This window comes from Enhydra lutris, unplaced genomic scaffold, assembly GCF_002288905.1.
Source record: "Enhydra lutris kenyoni isolate GAN:26980312 unplaced genomic scaffold, ASM228890v2 scaffoldscaffold9, whole genome shotgun sequence".
In the NCBI taxonomy this organism is placed as follows: domain Eukaryota; kingdom Metazoa; phylum Chordata; class Mammalia; order Carnivora; family Mustelidae; genus Enhydra; species Enhydra lutris.
The window spans coordinates 32,389,030-32,408,448 of NW_019154093.1; the positions used below are offsets into that span (position 1 = coordinate 32,389,030).

At 42.5% G+C, this 19,419-nt stretch overlaps 1 protein-coding gene across 1 annotated transcript in view; it reads left to right on the forward strand.

The window, feature by feature from the left end:
* Positions 1-19,419, forward strand: part of LOC111143305 (receptor tyrosine kinase like orphan receptor 1) — a 233,273-nt gene that overhangs the window by 58,951 nt on the left and 154,903 nt on the right. Inside the window, exon 2 of the mRNA XM_022496957.1 lies at positions 1,963-2,034. The gene's annotated coding sequence lies outside the window, so the exon portion shown is untranslated. The remainder of the gene's footprint in view (positions 1-1,962; positions 2,035-19,419) is intronic.

Here is a 19,419-nt window from a genome sequence, read left to right on the forward strand (position 1 = left end):
GGGGTGAGGGTAGAGCTGTGGTTGGGGTCATTCATGGAGGGCTCCCAAGTGTAGGCAGTTAGATCTTCCTCATGGAATCACCTGCACGAATTATTCATTCGTAGGACAAATGGTTCATCGCGAACAGGAGCACTGTGGTTTTGGGTGAAGCATTTTTCCTATTTGGGATACTTTTTTCTTTTTTCTTTCATATTTTGGAATCTTAAGTGCTTTCAGGTTCCTGCCATACTGTCCATCTGGCTTCAGGTCCCCTTAAAAGAAGCTCTGCTGTTTTTAACTCAGGACATAGGAAGGGACTGGGACCATTTGGGTTGGGGTTCTTCTACTTTCTTTCCCAGGTGCCGCTTAGACAGGGAAAGAGGCAAACCCTAGGAGTTCTGCACAAACCACACAAACCCTTTGTCTCTGTTGTGTGTGACAGGTTGATCAGAGACGCAGTAGACAAACTAAAAGTGGGCCGTTGCAAGGTCTCAGTGGGTAAACATCCTGTTCTTGGCAAAGTTCACTGACTATGGTGTGTGGTGTCTATGGCCAAGTGGCAGCCAAGCCCCATCAGTAAATAAGGAAATGGTAGAAAGTATGCTTATTTAGGTAAAAAGGTGAAGCCAGAGAGAGAGGCAAGATGAAAAACAAATCAGGTTTCACAGAGTTGAATACCAGGTAGCATGAGCTATGAGGAGGTGTGTGGGCAGTAACAGACCTGGATCTGAATCCCAGTTCTTCCACTCACTAAAAAGTTGCATTTCAGAACCATTTTTAGTGGCTGCCTAGAGCACTCTGTCAAAAAGACTCTAAGGCAAGTCCCAGGTTTAATAGGCAAAAAGAGCCATACTTGATTAAGGAGGTCTGCACTCGAATGAAGGAATGGGAATTGACAGCATGGGTGCCATCTCTCTCTCTCTCTCCTTCTTTTTAAAGAGATTTTATTTATTTATTTTGAGAGAGAGAGAGTGTTCACAAGCTGGGTGAGGAGTAGAGGGAGAGGGAGAGGGATAACAGACTCCCCGCTGAGTGAGGAGCCCAACATGGGGCTGGATCCCAGGACCTGGAGATCATGACATGAACTAAAGTCAGACACTTAACTGACTGAGCCGTCCCGGTACCCCTGGGTGCCATGTATCCAATGTCATAGGCTCTGAGTTCTCTGAGATATTGCTCAGTACTAAAGTTCTGTAATACAGCGTGTGTGTGTGTGTGTGTGTGTGTGTGTGTGTGTGTATGTGTAGCCTAAGAGAAGGTTAGTGAAACCTTACTAAAATTAAAATGTGCTAGTAGGACAGTGTTGTCACTTAAAATTTCAAAAACAATAAAAACATAATTTGTATATTACAGTCTATTACTAAAGAATTTTTATATCTCCATAATATATTGTACCCTGTAGATTGTTGATCTTCATGTTTGCTTTAATTAATGGTGGTTTTGAAAATTGCCTTTTAAGTTGAGTTGCCTTGGTTGACTCTCGTATTCAAATACTTAGGTTTCGTTTGTCTTGACTATAAGCTTCCACATAGAGACATAGATTTCTCTACTAATAGAAATCCCATCAATTCACAAATACAACAAATAAAATCAGTAATGTAGCTCTCATTTTCCATGGAAAGACTATTGTATAGTCTAGGAGTGGTCTTCTAACGAGAAAAAGAAAAGTTGATGTTTGACAGTGTTTGGTCATTTCTTCAGGCTTGATTTTTTTTGTTCATGAAATATTTGTATTTTAATTTTCAAGCCCATGTTTCAAAGAAAAGAGGCTTGCACGCTGGTCTACCGATTCTTCTCCTGGATAGCCTCCGTAAATCAGGAGTCTTCCCCCGGCATTCCTGCTTAATAAACTCTGGGATTGCACTGGTCTCTCTCCCAGGGCAGGGCGTTTGGAAGTCTCCCATAATGCTTCTAACAGCCCATAAGTTACTTATATATTTACACTCACCCTGTCTTTCTCCCCTCCCTTCTTTTTCTTTCCAGAAACAGAGTTGTCAGTCACTGCTGAGTTAGTGCCTACCTCATCATGGAACATTTCAAGTGAACTCGACAAAGGTACACAATGGGGATGCATAGGATGGGGAGAGGGAAGAGGGGGAGGCATGAAACTCCATTTTTAATCCTGGCGTGAAACTCCATTTTTAATCCTGGCATGGCCTTCTTTGAAATCAACTGCTTCTTAGATCCTTAGAAAGTGGCGGGGGCCAAAATAAATCCCTTGCTTACTTTGTGATTATTTAACATTTAATTACTTGGAATTCTATTATTTCTGGGGAGAGTTTTTTTCCCCCTTTCCTTTCCCTTCTTCCTCTAAAACGTTCCATATGGTAAAAACGCTTCAAGATGTGAAATAGGGTTGTTTCTGACCTTCCTGACACCGCATCTAGTGGATCTTATTTAGGGGATTTGATTCTGCCTGGGCCAGGATTGATCAGAGCTGTTTGCTGAGTGACCTTTTCCAGTGAGTATTTGATGTGCTTGCAGAGTTCAGGGCAGAGTGTTTGGAATGTTTGTAATTGCCTGTGCGTACAGATGGCGGCTTCCTGCGCGCACGTGGGGAACAGGTTCCTGCTGTGAAGTTGTTGTAGTATTAATTAAGTTCCACCATATGCTAAGCACTGGCTACTCCATAGAGATCCCGTGTCCTGGAATGGTAAATCGGGGACACAGTCAAAGCCCCTGCAGGCTGGCTCATCCCACCCTCCCAGGCTTGTTTCTTTCCTCCCCTTTATGTCTCTTTATGCATCTCCAGTGACATTTCTATTTCTTATTTACCCTGTGCTTTTCTTTCCCTAGCTTTTGCCTAAGCTGTTCTTTCCAACTGAATCACCCCTTTTTTCTTTGCCACTAACCATTCTCTCCCTTCTGCGTGCCACAAATTACTTATTCTTCAAGACCAAGAACAAATTCTCTATTAGCCACAGTCTTATCTAATCCCTCAGCAGGAAGTGACCATTCCTTCTTTGGAACTTCCATAGCCCTTTCCTCTGCTTCTCTTCGCATTTTCTGTGTTACATCACGGTGATTTATATACCTGTCTATCTCATTCTGAAGCTTGAAAATTCCTTTTAAGTAGGATTTCTGTTTTGTCCTTGGTCTTTGTCTTTGTCTCCATCACCAAGTCTAGGACAGACTCTTGTTCATAGGAAATCCTCAATCAGTATGTGTGGAATAATGAATCACAACTTATCTCAGGACATATACATGGAAGGGCACATCTGTATCTGTATGTGCAAATACATTCAACAAACTTACTGAGTTTCTGCTTTAGTTCAGTTATGATTCTAGGTTCTGGGATTATAGTGACAAAAGCTCAAAAGTCATTGTCCCATGTGTCAGACAACTTTGATAATCAGCTCTTTTTGTCAGCTTATGTGTTCCCTGGGAGTTGTATTTTCTCCCTGAAGCGAGAGAAGCTTATAAAACAGTAATAGGCAAGGTTATGTTGGTGGTTATACTTTGTTAGGCATTTTAGGGTGGTGGGATGATGTGAGATATCTTTTCACCTTAAATGAGAGGGCATTTAGAATAATTTTCTCTTGTCAATTTTATTTTGGACATTCTTTTTGTAATTTAGGATGAAAACAAGGACTGTATATTATTCTCTCCATGTCCAGCACCAGGCACCATGCCTAGGAGGCAGTGGATTTTCAACAAATATTTATTAAATTTTTTTTTTAATGTGAAAGAAGACGTAAAGCCCGCTAAATGTCTGCTCAGTGCCCATTCTGTGACAAGCACTTTGCTAGGTGCTTTCAAGAATGCGAACATAATTGGCAAGCTCCTTATGGCACCAGCAGTAAAAATGATATCATTGTACACTACATGTTTTGATCAGGTTCTGGTTATGGCTATAAAAGGACATCAGTTACATGCAGTCACGGGGTGAGGCTGCCAGGCTTTGAATTTCTATCAGACCAGCACGGTAATTAGCAGTGGGTGCCCTTCAAGAAAAAAGTAGTGTCGATAGCTATGAACCTACTTGCTAAAAAGCTGGTCTAAGACAGGCCCCCAGCTTTTTGTTTGTTCAATTTGGCCTTCCAGAGAGCATGGATGGCTTTCCAGAGATTCTTGGTGTTATATTTCTCTAGAAGAAAATTAGTATATGGCCTTTCATTCCCATTAGAATGAGAAAGAAAGCTGATTAATTCTTTCATTCATTGATCAGATCTTTTTTGCTTCCTGCTCTGGTCTGGGCACTGTCTGAAAAATTAGTATTGAAAGATGAATTAGACAAAGGTCTCCGTCCTCCCTGAACACAGGTGGGAAAGACTGATATCTAAATGTGGGCAGTCAAGGGACATTCCCCCCTAATTACACAGAGATGCTGGTGGAAGGATACAATGAAAAAAATTCACTGACAGGCTGGTACCCAAAAAGGAGAAATCTCCAGGTGCCAGAAGAGAAAGCTCCATGGTAGGTAGAGCGATGATCAGCAAGAAGGAATTAAATAAAAAGTTTTATAAATATATGGGAAATGTATATGGTTCTCTGGGGCTACAGTTTCAATATCCCATGGAGATGAGAACTGAGGCCATAAGAAACAAATTCATTGCTTAGGCTGTCAGGGATGACTGAACCGAGCAGGAAAGGCCAGTTCTACTGAGGGTGTGGTGTGGAAGTCTATGAACCACCCTGGGTTGTTGGGGTCACCCAGGGGAAATACAAACCCCAACCTGTGTTACATGGGGCTTGGGGGTTGGAGTTCTTCTCATGTCATACACAAGCTACAAACTGAGAAGCGAATGTAAAAACTTGGTCTGGAATTGATTAAACTCTGAGACCCTGACTGGGGACAACCTAAAACCAGCTCACAAAATGTCTCAACATCCCAGTGCCTATGGCGCTCCCACCAAAAATGAAATTTTAAAAAAATCATAACCACTAAATAACAACAGCAGATTCCTACTGAGGTTAAGTGCACTTTTAGAAAGTATAGTATGTGCAAAAGAGGAATAAAAGAAACCCAGTTAGCAAGAGTCGGTAGACCAAACACAGAGGAGCTCAGGCCTTTGAAACTAAAGACAATAGACCGATTTGAGAAAGAATATATGTTTAAAATGTTTCATGGGAAGAATAAATAAATAAAATGTCTCATGGTGAAGAGGAAATGGAAACCTTAGGTCAAGTACAGGACTATATGATAAAAAAAGAAGATTTTAAAAGAACTAAGTAGAAATTCTAGAACTGAAAAATAGAGCTATTGAAATTAAAAGCTCATCAAACGGGTCAAACAGTAGATGCATTCAGCTGAAGACAGAAATGATGAAATGAAGGTAGGTTTGAGATAACATGGTGGTTAAGAGAATGAACTCTGGGGTCCAGGTGACTAAGTTTGAATCCTGTATCTACTGCCTACATTCTGTGTGACTTTGGGCAAGCCACTCAACCAATCTGTGCTTTGGTCTCCTCTCTTGTAAGATGAGATAACAAAAGTAATTACCTCATCTGGTTGTTGGGAAAATTGACCTGGCTCGCAAATCTGATAAACTAATTGGAGAATAAGAAGTAACAGCTGTTTTTGATTAATATTATTACTTTGGGGTTTATTGTAAAAAAAAAAAAGTCATAGGTACTTTGGCAGGCATATAGGGAAAGCATATTTTCGAGATTTTAGATCCTGTTCAATCAGCCCGTGTCCGCAGCTTTTCCATCCTGGCCCTCCACACCTGTGTGTTCACCCACACCAGCACCACACTCAACTTGATAAGCAAGGTTCTCCATGGTCTTACCCCCACGCTGACTCCTCTCACCTCATCCCTTCCCTCGTACTTTATAGTCCATATGTCTCAACAACCTGCCTCTAATTCCCTAAATGTATCACTCTGTTTCTAGTCTCTGTACTTTTGTTCATGTAGTTCCTTCTGACTGGATTGCCTTTAACCTCAGTCTCCTCCTGGCTAATTCCTTCTTTACTTAAGACCGCCTCAAGCATTCCCTTAGTGCTCCTAATGGATACAGAGCTGAATACGACAGGCAGCGTTCCTGCTTTGCTGGACCTTGCATTCTGGAGAGAGACAATGAATGAGTCCTTTTATCAGTCCCATTGACCATGCCATTAACAGTGCCCTTAGACACTTCATATGTGGGGTACACATCACCCCATATCTATCCTGATTAGGATCCTTACCATGCTGTATTGAAATTATCTGTTTCATGCCTGCCTGTTTTAAAGCCAGGGACTCTGTCATCTATAAGCGTGCCCTTATTGCCCAACAGTGTCTGGCATGTACTAGGAAACATGGCGCTACATTGTTTGGGTTCCTATGCTGGTTGTCAGCTGCTGAAAGTGAATACCTACTATGTGTGAGGCACTGGCTAAGCACGTTGCATGCATCGTTCAAATTCATAGCACCTTGTATGGGAGAACAGACCGGCTACCGAGGCTCATCAGGCTTGAAGGAGTTGACGGAAGGGCACCAGTAGGGAGTGGCAGTGCCAGGATCCCACCAAGGCCTCCAGGCCAAGTCTAGGGATCCACGTCTAACATGGCAGCTGATTACATGTGTGTTCCTAGACCAACCTCCTGGGGCGACGTTCCGTCACAAGCAGGAGTAGTAGAATAAGCCCCGCCATGGTGTTCTGTGATGCCTTTCTCTTCTCCCAGCTGCTCCGGTCCAACCATCAACCTCACCCTGGTTCCCCAGCCTCACTCAGGTCCTGTTTTTTCTGTTAAATGAGTCCAGTCAGTGGCATTAAACAGTTACCTGTTTATCCTTTCCAATAGGAAATGAAATTGAAAAGAGACAAGGCCACCCGGGAAGGGCTGGGAAGAGCCGTTGAAAGCTACTATTGATGGGGCATGGGGGTAATTTCTGAAACAAATGCTTCAGAACCAAGTACCTTCTAAAATAAATGGATCTACAGGGGCCCAACCTCAGCTTCCCCATTGGGGTTTGGGGATGGGGTGTGATGAGGGCCTCTTTCCCCTTCTTCCATTTTCAGTCACATGAGGTCTCAGAGGTTCTCTGTAGAAAGCCAAATGTTTCTTTTGGAGAAAGGACTGGAAATTGCACCCGTAGGTAGCAGAAAGGGAGGGAGCCTCCTACTTAAAAAAATACTGAGGCTTGCTTCCAACTTCAAATAATTCTCTGTGCTGACAGACTAGATTTGGGGGTATTTTTGTCCTGCCTTGCTTTTTTAAAGGGAGACCTGGTTTTCTCTACTTGCTTAGAGCTTTACACATAGTAGGGAAGTGTATGGTGTGGTTCTTATGAGCATGAGCTCTGGAGTTACTATGACTCTGACCTTCCTTTTACTCACCTCTGGCGTGGGAGCATTTGAATCTATCACCTAAGACTTTTCCTGGCCAACAAACACATCTATGGGCCACACTTGAGTGTTGTGGCAAGGACATCTGGTTGCATGGTCATAACAGACAGTTACATGCTGGCCTCAGTCCCTTAGCCCACCTTTTCCCTGAAAGCTTGACTGTTAAGAACTGTGACAGAGTCTCTGGTTCAGGAATGATTGCTTTCTCTTGTCCCCTTTTCTCTGTCACTGGATTTGTCCTTGGCACTTAAGGAGTCTATTTAAATGATATTGACTAGACTGTAGCTTGGAGCTTAGTTCACACTTGGCCCACATGGGGTAGCTGGATCCTTTTCTTGTGCTCCTGGTTGTATGGATTTGGAGCAGTGGCAGTAGGGGAAGGAGCTACATAAGGAAGGACTGAAGAGCAGTCTTCCTGGGACTGGGGTCATTGAGAGCTTATCCATTCAGTGTCCCATGTAGCTGGTTGGAGGAATTCCTGGTGGAATTCCTGGGGTAGCCCTGTGATGTTTAAGACTGCCCCAACTCAGTAGGTGTTGACCTTCCTCTGCCCTTCGAGGTCCTTCTAGCTGGTCTTAGAATCAAATTTACATGAGACAGAATAACAGGAGAAAATCAAATTTCGTAGGCATATTTATAGGGAATCCACACCAACATGAGATTCCAAAAACAATGAAGCATTATGAAGCTTATCTAAGGAGAGAGGTAGGGCCTGAGAATACAAAGGGGAGGAAGGCTCTTGTGTAAGACCAAGAAAGGAGACAAGGTTGCCCTATTATGCAGATAAGCTTCTTAGGTAAACGGAGTTTCCGTTTGTAGCTCTCTTCCAGTTGCAGGCTTTCCTTTCCAATGTTGAGTTTAGGCAGTTGAGAAGCAGGGAAAGAGCTTTTCCTGTTTCTGCTGGGTTTTGATCACCTTTAACTCAAAATAACACTCATGCTAAAGTGGCCCATCCTGGGGCAGCTTGCCCTTGGCCCCTACAGCCTCAAGCAACATCTTCCTCATACAGGTAGTAGCATTTTCTTCCAAGGACAGATGCCATCTTGCCACTGTCAACAATAGAAGCTCTTGGAGCCTCAGTAGCCTCATGGAAAATGGGAGAAGCGACATCAACTCCACAGGGTCTCTGTAAGAGTTAAATAAAGTATGAAGCCCCGGTCCAGTGTCCAGTACAGATGGGTACTTGTTTCTGGTAGTTCTTATGGTTTCCATTCTTCCTTCTTATTCTCAAGGAGAGGGAAGTATGATTTGAGAAAGAGCACTTGACAAGGAATGTAGATTCTAGTCCTAACTCAACTCCACCACCAGGTCCATGATTTGTCAGTTAGGTTCTGGGCCTCAGTGTTCTCATCTGTAAAGAGGGAGGTATCAGCCCTTGTTCTGGCTGCCTTCTTCATTATGAGGGTCCAGTGTTGAATGGTCTAGTGCAGTAGCCACTAGCCTCCTGTGGCTATGGAACACTTGGCCAGTCCAAAATGAGATGTAGCATAACTGTAAAACACTTCTGGATTTCAAAGGCCTGATATAATAAAAGAACTTAAAATAGCTCATTAATAATTTTCATATTGACTGCCTGTTGAAATGATCATTTTCATGTTTTGAATTAAGTGAAATATATCATAAAATTGATTTTACCTAATCCTTTTTAATGTCACTACTGGCCAATTTAAAATCACACATGATGCTTGCGTGTGTCGTTTCAGTTATATTTCTTTTCAAAGGTGCTGCTCTAATGGAACAACAGCTAGAATCTGAGGGAAATCTCCTAACCAATGTTTCCTCCTCAGACCATGAGGCTATATTCTCATTCCCATTCTGGCTTTAAAATTCCAAGACCTACTTTGTATGAAAAGAAATTTTTCTAAAACTAATTCCATGTCTGTATATAATGCTTTAAAATATCTAAGTGTAAGGGATTATCATTACTGATTATAATCTGATCATTAGCTCTCACAAAAGGCAATATTTTGACTAATAAGGTTTTTGTAGAGCAAAACTTCACAGGTTAGAAATCTGAAGCAGTGAACGCCTGGGTGACTCAGTTGGTTAAAAATTTGCCTCTTGGCTCAGGTCATGATCTCAGGGTCCTGGGATTGAGTCCCGCAATAGGCTCAGCAGGGGGGATTCTGCTTCTCCCACTCTCTCTGCTCCTTCCTCCTGCTTACTCTCTCTCTCCTGTTCTCCCTCTCTCAAATAGATAGATAAAATCTTTAAAAAAAGATAAAAAGAGATCTGAGGCACAAGGTGTTATAATTTAATAACGGTGACATAAAGGACAGCGGCAGAATCACAGATCCATGCAGGAATCACAGCTTTGGGGCTATAGTTGCGCACATTCAAACAGGGTCCTGTGATCCAACATTGCCCCTCTCTCTCAAAGCCTGCCTTGCACTGGGCTCCTGGGCTGGCCCTGCACCACATAAACTCACTTCCTTGAGGTTCCTCCCGCAAGCCAAGCTCTTTTCTTGTCCAGGGGCATTTGATTGGCCATTCTTTCTACCCAGAATCCTCTTTCCCTCTTCAGATATTGGCGCAGTTGTCAACTATGCAAATTAAGTTTTTCCCGACCATCCAAAGTTAGTCTCCACTGTTAGTTTCCTTTTCCTTTACAACAATTAAAAAAAAAAAAATCTAGTCTCAGGGCACCTGGGCGGCTCAGTTGGTTGAGCATCTGCCCTTGGCTCAAGTCAAGACCTCGGGGTCCTGGGATGGAGCCCCCAATTAGCTCCTTGCTGGAGGGGGGAGCCTACTTCTCCCTCTCCCTCTGCTGCTCCCCCTGCTTGTGCTTTCTCTCTTGTCGAATAAATATTTAAAAAAATCTTAACCCACTGAGCCACCCAGGCACCCCTAAAAAATCTTAAAAAAAAAAAAAAATCTACCCTCATCCTGGAAACAGTGAGAGTACTTTCTTGATAGGAGAGCAGGGGAGTTCTGCCAGCCCGGCTGTGTCTGCTTTAGCCTTTGCTAATTGACAAGTCCCCAGTTCGTTGCCTACAACCCAGCCTGGAAGCATGTGACATGGACATCAGTTCCCCTTCAACCAAGCTGTGCTCTCTAGAACTCTTGTTAATCCTCTTTACTTGGTAAGTCAATGCATTTTAGGGAAGGAAACTCCAAGAGGAGGCCTATGGAATTCTGTCATAAAGTAAAGGAAGATGCCCCTGGACGGTTCAATCTTGCCTCTTCAAAACCCGCTCAGAAGAGAGGGGCTTGTCAGTGGGCCCCACCATAGGAACAGAGGGCCAACCTCACCACTCAGTGGTCTTCCCAGCTCCAGCTTCTGACACCAGTCCCTCCCATCAGCCCTCTGGTCTCCTCCTCCATGGGCTGTTGTCAGTAGGGTGTTCAGCTTAAAGGGATGAGGCCCTAGGGTGTTCCACAAAAGGCCAGCTTGGCTGTGTGAGGAGCACGGGGCTCCCCGCTCCTAGCAACCACCGCCCAGGAGAGACTGAGGAGCGATCAGACAAGCTTGGAAATGTTTATGCTCCTGTTTTTACCATTTAGAATCAGGATAGAGATTTATTGACCTTCTGTCTTGGGTCTCATATTCCTTACTCCCTTGGAACCATTTTCAGTAGTTGCTGGCTAAGACCAGGCACCATCTTGGAGGCATAAATAATCAGGAGGCAGCAGAGAGTTTCTCGATTTGCTCAGGCCATTCTTTTCCATTCCTGCATGTCTTTTAGTTTGGATTTAAACCTCCCTTCTGAGGGAGCCTTCTGTTCATCCACTTTGGAAATGGCTTTGGAGTTTGGCCTTAAGGTGCTTCTAGAACTTTGCGGTCTGAGGTCCTGCTCCTAGAGATCATAGTAGGTCTTTCTGGTCCTGGGCCTGTGGCTTTGCTCAAGCTTTGCTCAAGCTTTGCTCAAAGACTCACAGGGACTTTTGGACTTAGAGGTCCTTTGGCTAAGGGCAGGAGAAGAGAGATCCTACAAAGTGCTTTGCCATCCGGCTCCTGCCTCAGCTCCCACTGATCTGGCCCCTCTTTTCCTGCTTGCTGTGCTCTAGAACCAAACTGCTCATTGCCTCCCACCTTATTCCAGGCCTCTGTGTAAACCTGGGTGTTTGCTATGATGTGAGGACCCTTCTCAACCTTTTGTTATCCTTACAGACCCAGTTCAGACCTCACCTCTTCCAAGAACACTTTCCTGATGCCATAGGTAACCATGACTTACTCTATGGGGGAAGTGGGGAAGTGGATGAGCCTCCCCACATTCCTAGGGGATGCTTATTTTCATGTACGTTTTTCCTCTCCTTCCCTTACCTCTTCCCCATGCAAGACATATTCATGAAGCATCTTCTTCATGTTAAGCGAACCCCTCATGGATCTTCCATTCTAGCAGGAAGGTCAAAGAGGAGGAGCATTGTGAAGAGTGAAGGCAGCAGAACAGCTTGCCAAGATCAGGAATTATGTCTTATTTATGTATCCGGGTAGCTCCGACTCTAATATAGGCGTTTAAATACACACAAAATATATAAATATATTTATATATATTTAAATATATAAAAAATATATACAAAGGGACACCTGGGTGGCTCAGTGGGTTAAAGCCTCTGCCTTTGGCTCAGGTCATGATCCCTGGGTCCTGGGATCGAGTCCCGCGTCGGGCTCTCTGCTCAGCGGGGAGCCTGCTTCCTCCTCTCTCTCTGCCTGCCTCTCTGCCTACTTGTGATCTCTGTCTGTCAAATAAATAAATAAAGTCTTTTAAAAAATATGTATATATATACAAAAATTAAACAAGTGCACCCTGTGTTGGACTCCTCACGGAGTGTGGAAACTGCTTAAGATTCTCTCTCCCTCTGCCTCACCCTTTATAAGCACACATGCTCTCTCAAAAAAATAAATAAATAAATAAACAAATAAATAATTTTTTTTTTTTTAAATAAAATGCCTTAGATTCATTCCTGAGTGCCCATAGTGGACAAAGCCTCTACTCGGGGCTAAATATGCAGTAATGAACAAGACAGAAACAGTCTACAGTTTAGTGGAAGAGAGAGACTTTCAACAATGATTTCACACACACACATATACTAAAAATCATTTAATTTTAGCAGGGACAGGCGATTTAAAGGAGAGGTATGAAAACATACCTGTATGAAGACAGCCTGTTACCCTGCAACAAAGAATTCTCACATCCTTCCTGGCTAGGCCCTACTAATTGCCACCTGAGGTAGGGTCAGCCCTTCATTTTCTTGGCCGGTCTCCTGGGAACTTCCATGCCTACAACTCCGTTTTTTAACCCTCCTGAGCTTGTAGGAGAAGTTAGTCTCCAAACAGGGCAAGTCCCTTATTGGGATACGGACCCACAACAGGAGGAAGGCGGCGAGGCCTCCCGTGGGCAGTGAGCTCTGCAACCCATTACAGACATCATTATGAGGCAGTGGAGTGTGGGGAAACTGTTTTTAGACAAGGTTGGAAAATTTTGCATTCCTGTGCCAGGCAAGATTTCCTGTAGGGCCATGAGAAGCTCACTAATCATCTCTTTAGTTCCAAGCGATATTACTTCAGGGCAGTTCCTGTCAAGGCCCCATGCTTAAATATCTCTTTGCCTGGGTTTATTCCATCAAATGCTTCATTTGCTTTGAAAAAAAGCCCTGAGACTCAGCTGGCCCAGCAGCTTAGGAAGTTCAACTCACCACATGCCTCCGAGGGCTCCTAGCTCTGCCCCCGTTACTGCACTGAAGATGAACTTATTTTCTGACCTTTATCTGCATATGATTCCGTTTTACGTGAGCCCTAAGTCGGACTTGACCAACACCAGCCACTGGAATATGCTTGTGCCGAATTCAAGACGCCTTGTAAAAATGTTCTGTTGGTCGTTACCTATCTTCTGAACTCAGAAAGCTGTGTTTTCCCAGGGCTCTTGCCCAGATCTCTCATTTCAGTTCTTTTCTCCGACATTTATGTTCACTCATTTGCTCAACAAATATTTATTGAGTGCCAACTGTGTGCTGGGCACTGCACTAAAGATACAATGGTTAAAAACACAGAATTCCTCTCTTACAAACTTCACGTTATAGTATAGTTAGCAAATCTCTGTGTGGGAAGTACTATTACAACTATTACAGCCTGAATGCCTGTTTTATCCTAGGGGCTGTACTAGACACTTTAATCACAACATCATTCCATTTAATGTGCTATAAAAACCCTGTGAAATAGGTCCTATCGTGTCTACTTTATAGCTGGGAGAACAAGCTTATAGAGGCGAAGTGACTCAGCTAGTAAATGGCAGAGCCAGGATTCAAATCCAGGTTTTTATGACTACAAAGTCCATACTCTCAGTGATTACCTAGTTCTAAAATAATAATCCATGTGTATAGGGAGGAAAGGAAGAACAGGGTTGTAAGCTTTTTAGTGTTATCTTTTTTAGACTGTCTTTTCTGGAAGAGGATATTCTTAATCACCCTTAAGTGATTTTTTAAAATTTGCATTTTCCCGCCAATTTCTCCATTTTCTTCAATAAATATCCTATATTCTTATAGTCAGGTAAAATAAAAATACATTAAGGAAATAAGAAAACTCATGTATACCCACAAAGGATTGAAAACAGGTACTCAAACAATTTCATGGACACACATGTTCCTAGAAGCACGATGTATAATAACCAGGAGGCAGAAACAGCCCAAATGTCCTTTAGAATTGGTAGATACATTGTGATATGTGATATGTACATACAATGGAATGTTATTCAGCCATAAAAAGGAACATGCTGCAATGTGGATAAACCTCAAAAATGTTCTGCTGAGTGAAGGAAGCCAGATACAGAAAGTCCCATCTAAAAGATATTCATAATAGTTAAATGTACAGAGAGACAGAGAGTAGAGTTTGCCAGGGACTGGCGTGAAGGACTGACTGCTTAATGTTTATGGGGTTTCATTTTGGGGTGACAGAATTGTTTTGGGGCTGGATAGAAGTGGTGTTTAGATAATATTGTGAATGTCCTCAATGCCACTGAATTATTTCTTCACTTGAAAGTAGCTCATTTCATGTTATGTGAATTTTGCCTAAATGAAACAAAAATAAGAAAACCCCAAATCCATAAAATAGACACACCGAGAAGCTTCTCTGATGCTCTTCTTGGTACCACAGTCCTCGGAGGGCTACACAGGTGGGTATGACCAGCTCCGTGCTGAAACTGTGTTTTAGTGCCACTGCCCCTAACCTGAGGCAGAGCCCTGGCCCACAAGGTTGATTACCGGTAAGGGGATCTTGGGCCCGTCACTAGACCCCTTGGAACTTCAGGGCTCTCACTTGTCATGGAGGAGTACTGGTGTCTGTGGAGAGCAGTGCTACATCCTGATCTGATAAGGGGATGCCCTCTGAGCTGTAGACTCGATCTGCATATGCTTTTCTAGTCTTTGTCTTTACATCGACAACTGCTAGGTGATCAGAAATCCTCTCCAACTCCTGACCAGGCAGGTACATCCCAAGAACTAGAAAAACGGGGTGAAATCTTAGTAGTGTGTGTTTTTAGAGACTTTGACTTTCTGTGGCTGTTGATACTGTGGTTTTTAATTTCTGGATGTTTTGGTCTTGTTTCTTTACTTTATAATAAAGTTTGTTCGGGTAGATGGGAATGTTTGGGCCGGGGAGCTGGGAGAAGGAAGACAGGAGTTCCGAGGAAGGCTTCCTGCTGGTGATGGGCATCTCTGTGCTAAAGATTCCCAGTGGCAATCAGGCCGATCATGACAATCTCATCAAACTTTGGGCCGGGATCCCAGGTAAATCCTGGGCAGACCTTGAGGTGCTGGCCTTGAAGTGAGTGCCATTTAGTGCTGATGACACAGGGGTCCTGTATGGAGTCAGGGTCACCTGCTGTCACCCATCCCTCCCATGCTGCACAAACCCGCTACTTATCTTGCTGAGAGAGAGATTTGGGAAAGGCCTGGGAAACTCTTGAAAGACCACTTAAGAATCCAGCTAAACAGCTTTGGCTCCTTTTCCCCAGGGTCAGTTGAAGTGGCCTCATCAACTCTTGTTTCAGGAAAACTAAAGTCTCCAGGAAACTTCAGTCAGGAAGTTGGGTTCAGCAGCTCAGCTCTTTTGAGCTGCGGTGGGCCTGGAGGGTCTTCTGTAACTTTTATTGATATTTTCCTCAAAACTTTCTCTTCTTTAAAAAATATCTAGATTTGGGGGCCCTGGGTGGCTGAGTTGGTTAAGCATCTGACTCTTGATTTTGACTCAGGTCATGATCTCTGGGTCGTGAGATGGAGCCCGTGTTGGGCATGGAACCTGCTTGGGATTCTCTCTCTTTCCCTCTCCCTCTGCCCCTCCCTGCCCCCCCACCACACCCCCCCCCCTTCATTCTGGGGTATTGCTCACCTCAGACTCTCTCTAAAAAATAAAATAAAAAAAAAAATCTAGATTTAAGGGGCGCCTGGGTGGCTCAGTGGGTTAAAGCCTCTGCCTTTGGCTCAGGTCATGATCCCAGCGTCCTGGGATGGAGCCATGCATCGGGCTCTCTGGCTTCCCTGCTCCCCCCTCCCCCCACTGCCTACCTCTCTGTCTACTTGTGATCTCTGTCTGTCAAATAAACAAATAAAATCTTAAAAAAAATAAAAAATCTAAATTTAAAAGTACTTTTAGAAGCTCAATGTATTTGTTGGTAGAAAACCTAGAAAAAGCAATGAAACCAAAATTATATAGTCCCTGCTAACGTTTATTCTTTCCATCTTTTCTTATGCATAGGTGTTTATATTTATATTTACCAAAATGGAGCCATATTGGGGCGTTCTCTGTTGTTTAGTGCTATTTGTCTTTTTGCAACATCACCAGCCTCTTTCTGTGTCGTTAAATATTTTTAATGACATCAGTTTTATTGGCCTTATTAAATATGTTCCATTATAGGGGAATTTCTTAATTTATTTAATCTATCCCCTGTAGTTGGAAAAGTTAGAATTATTCCAGGTTTTGTTGTTATAAATAATACTGTGATGAAAATTGCTTTAAAGGGCCCAGGACAGGCGGTACCTGGCTTCATGGTGTTATCATAAACCTATTTGCATATTTACAGTCCCTAGCAATAGGGCAGGAGAACGCAACATTCTGTTTCCCTTCACCAACAATAGATATTGTCATTTTCTTAGGCATTTTCTGTTTTATTTGTTTATTATAGATTTTATTTATTTATTTGAGAGAGAGAGAGAGAGAACACAAACATGGGCGGGGCAAGGCAGACCCTGGGATCATGATCTGGACCGAAGTCAGACGTTTAACCAACTGAGCCATCCAGGTGCTTCAGTCATTGTCTGTTTTAAAAGCAACAATAAGGCAGAGGATCATGGGGGAAGAGAGAAAAAAATGAAACAGAATGAAACCAGAGAGGGAGACAAACCATAAGAGACTCTTAACCTCAGGACTAACACACTGAGGGTTGCTGGAGTGAAGAGGGGGTGGGAAGGATGGGGTGGCTGGGTGACGGACATTGGGGAGGGTATGTGCTATGGCGAGTACTGTGAATTGTGTAAGACTGATGATTCACAGACCCATACCCCTGAAGCAAATAACACATTATATGTTAATAAAAAATTAAAAAATAAAAACAACAATGGCATGCTGTTGTCGTTTTAGCTTCCATGTCTTTGATAACTAAGACTGAATTTTATTGCCCTTAACAGCCATTATTTTTTCTCTGATGAGTATTTCTTCTTTTCTTCCTCTATTCTACTACAACTTATATTTATATTTTCTTACTTATTTGAAAGCTGCATTTAAAAAATCAGTTTAACATCCAACTTTGCTTCTGACGTGTGTTTTTATAACATAGCAAACTTTCATTTTTATGAAATGAAATAAGTCAATCTTTTTCTTATGATTTTTTACCCTGGTATCATGCTTAGAAAAGGATTCCCTTCACCAATTTGATGGAATCCCTTTTAGTTCCTTGAAAATATTATAAGTAAACACTTCCTTTCCAAAGTCTGGGTCAAGTTGAGCAATATTTCTAGCCCTAGAGAAGGCAGGAAATTAATCCATTGCCAGAGTCAACTGCTTTTCCACAACCTAGACTCAGAGATACCTCCAAGCTGAATGACCCTTAGAGATTACATAATCCAGCCTTCCAGCTGATACGTGACTCTCTTCTTCCAAAAGTCTCGTAAGTCCTCTGTATTAACCTTCTTCATTAATGCTTTCTTTCTGATTAGAAAGCTACTACATTAATACTTTCTTTAGCAACATCACACAAGGCTAACCTATTCTTCTCTTTGAGAAGTCTTAATGTTTGGATGGTCTTTCTCAAGCTAAGCCAACTGGTCTTCATTCTCCCTCTCTCTGCCATGTCTACTCCTCCTTCTTGGAAAGTCTCTTCTTTGGACTTTGCAGTCATATTGGCCTGGGTTTCTCTTCTAGCACTCAGGAACTATTATACTGTTGAGTAAATTACTTAACCTACTTGGGCCCTGGTTTTATCATGTATAAGATGGGGATTCAGAAATTCCTATTATTATACATCCTAACTCTGAGACAGACAGAGATAAATGAGAGATTAAAAGAACGTGAGCTCTGCCTTGCTTAGCGGCTGTGTGTGGTCATTTCAACTTGACTATGACTTAAGGTTTTTTGGTTTTGGTCTGTTAGTTCAAAGCTTCAAAGGTGTGTATGCAGTATTTGAAGCAGTGACTTATAGCCTCATTTGTGATTAGCAAAGAAAGCCAAACTACATCTAGATAAATTTGTAAGTACATTGAAAAGAAGCAAGAGTCAAAATCAGTGTCATAATATAATATTCCCAACAATCTGTTATGAAACTTGTTACACAGATGTATTCTCATTTGTTCCAGTGTTGCTTTGAACTTTAGAACAAAATGACAAATGACCCTGTGGGGTCTTTTCTGTTCTTAGGTGGAGGACCTGGTGTGTGGACACCTAGACCTCAGGAGTTTACTCTGAGGATTGGGGGAGTTCATGTATGACTGTGGTAGTGTGTTAGCATTATGATATTATTGCCATGTAATCCCTTGCTTTGAGCAGTTGCCATTCATTATTTCCCCTCCTAATTTGTTTTCCATGTTCCTGCCCCATAAAAGGTGGCCTCCTGGAGTGAGCACACTGCACGCTGGGGGGACCTGGACCATATAGGATGCAGCAGGACCATCTCTGCCTTTGTTTTGCACTTTTTTCCCCACAACCAAAATTCTCAGCTTCTGGGTAGTATCATCTTATTGTTGACTTATGATGAACTTCTAGTTAACTAAACCTCCTGTGAGTTTCTCACAATTTTAGCCATATACCTATATCTCTCTTTTCTCATATTTGTGTAATTAATATCTTATGTCCCACTATTCACTATACATTATTCCTATTATATTTCAACATGTTTGATTTATCATGAAAATAATATGATGCTGTCATTTAACGTACTCATGATCTCCTGACATTGTGTCCACATTAATTTGGTCCTCATCTAAGACATTGATGTGACTGTTGGCTGGAAAGCATGTAGATACAACTCCTGTCCTGATGATACCTTGTCTTGTTGCCAGGGTGGAGAACTGCCTTTCATTCGCATGAATATAGTTCAAGTAATGTTTTTGAGAATTCACAGGCCTATGTTAGCATCTTTCTGTTTCTGTGAACTTTTTCAATTTAGTATTTGTTTTTTGTCCCTATTTTGTCATTTGACAAGCATTTGTTGAGCTCTGTATTAGGCACTGTCATAGGTGCTGGGGACAGAAACAAATAATCTGGGTCTGTCTTCGAGCTGTTTGCAGCCCAGTGGGAAAACAGACTAAGAGAAGTAGGTGAACAAATAGAAGGAGTGGGGGAGTTGTGGATAAGGCTTTATGGAGGTGGTGACATTAGAGCTGGGTATTACAGATACACAGGAATTTGCAAAGCAGGAAACAGATCAAGGACCCATCTGGCCATGCTTCAAATTCCATCTCCTTAGACCACAAGAATGCCAAAATTGCATGCTCATTTTCTCTCATAGTTCCTGCTGTTCTTCTGCAAACAATATTTCTTTTTTGAGAATTAGATTTCTATTATTGGCATTCTGAGAGAGGCAGTTGCCATCCAGGAATGTTAAGAATAGAGAATATGCAACCATCTTTCAGCTTGTGGACATTTCTAAAAAATAAATTGATCGTTGAATATCCTGTATCACTCTTATGTCTTACCTCAGTACCAGTTTTGTGATCAGCAATAATTACAATAATATAATAATA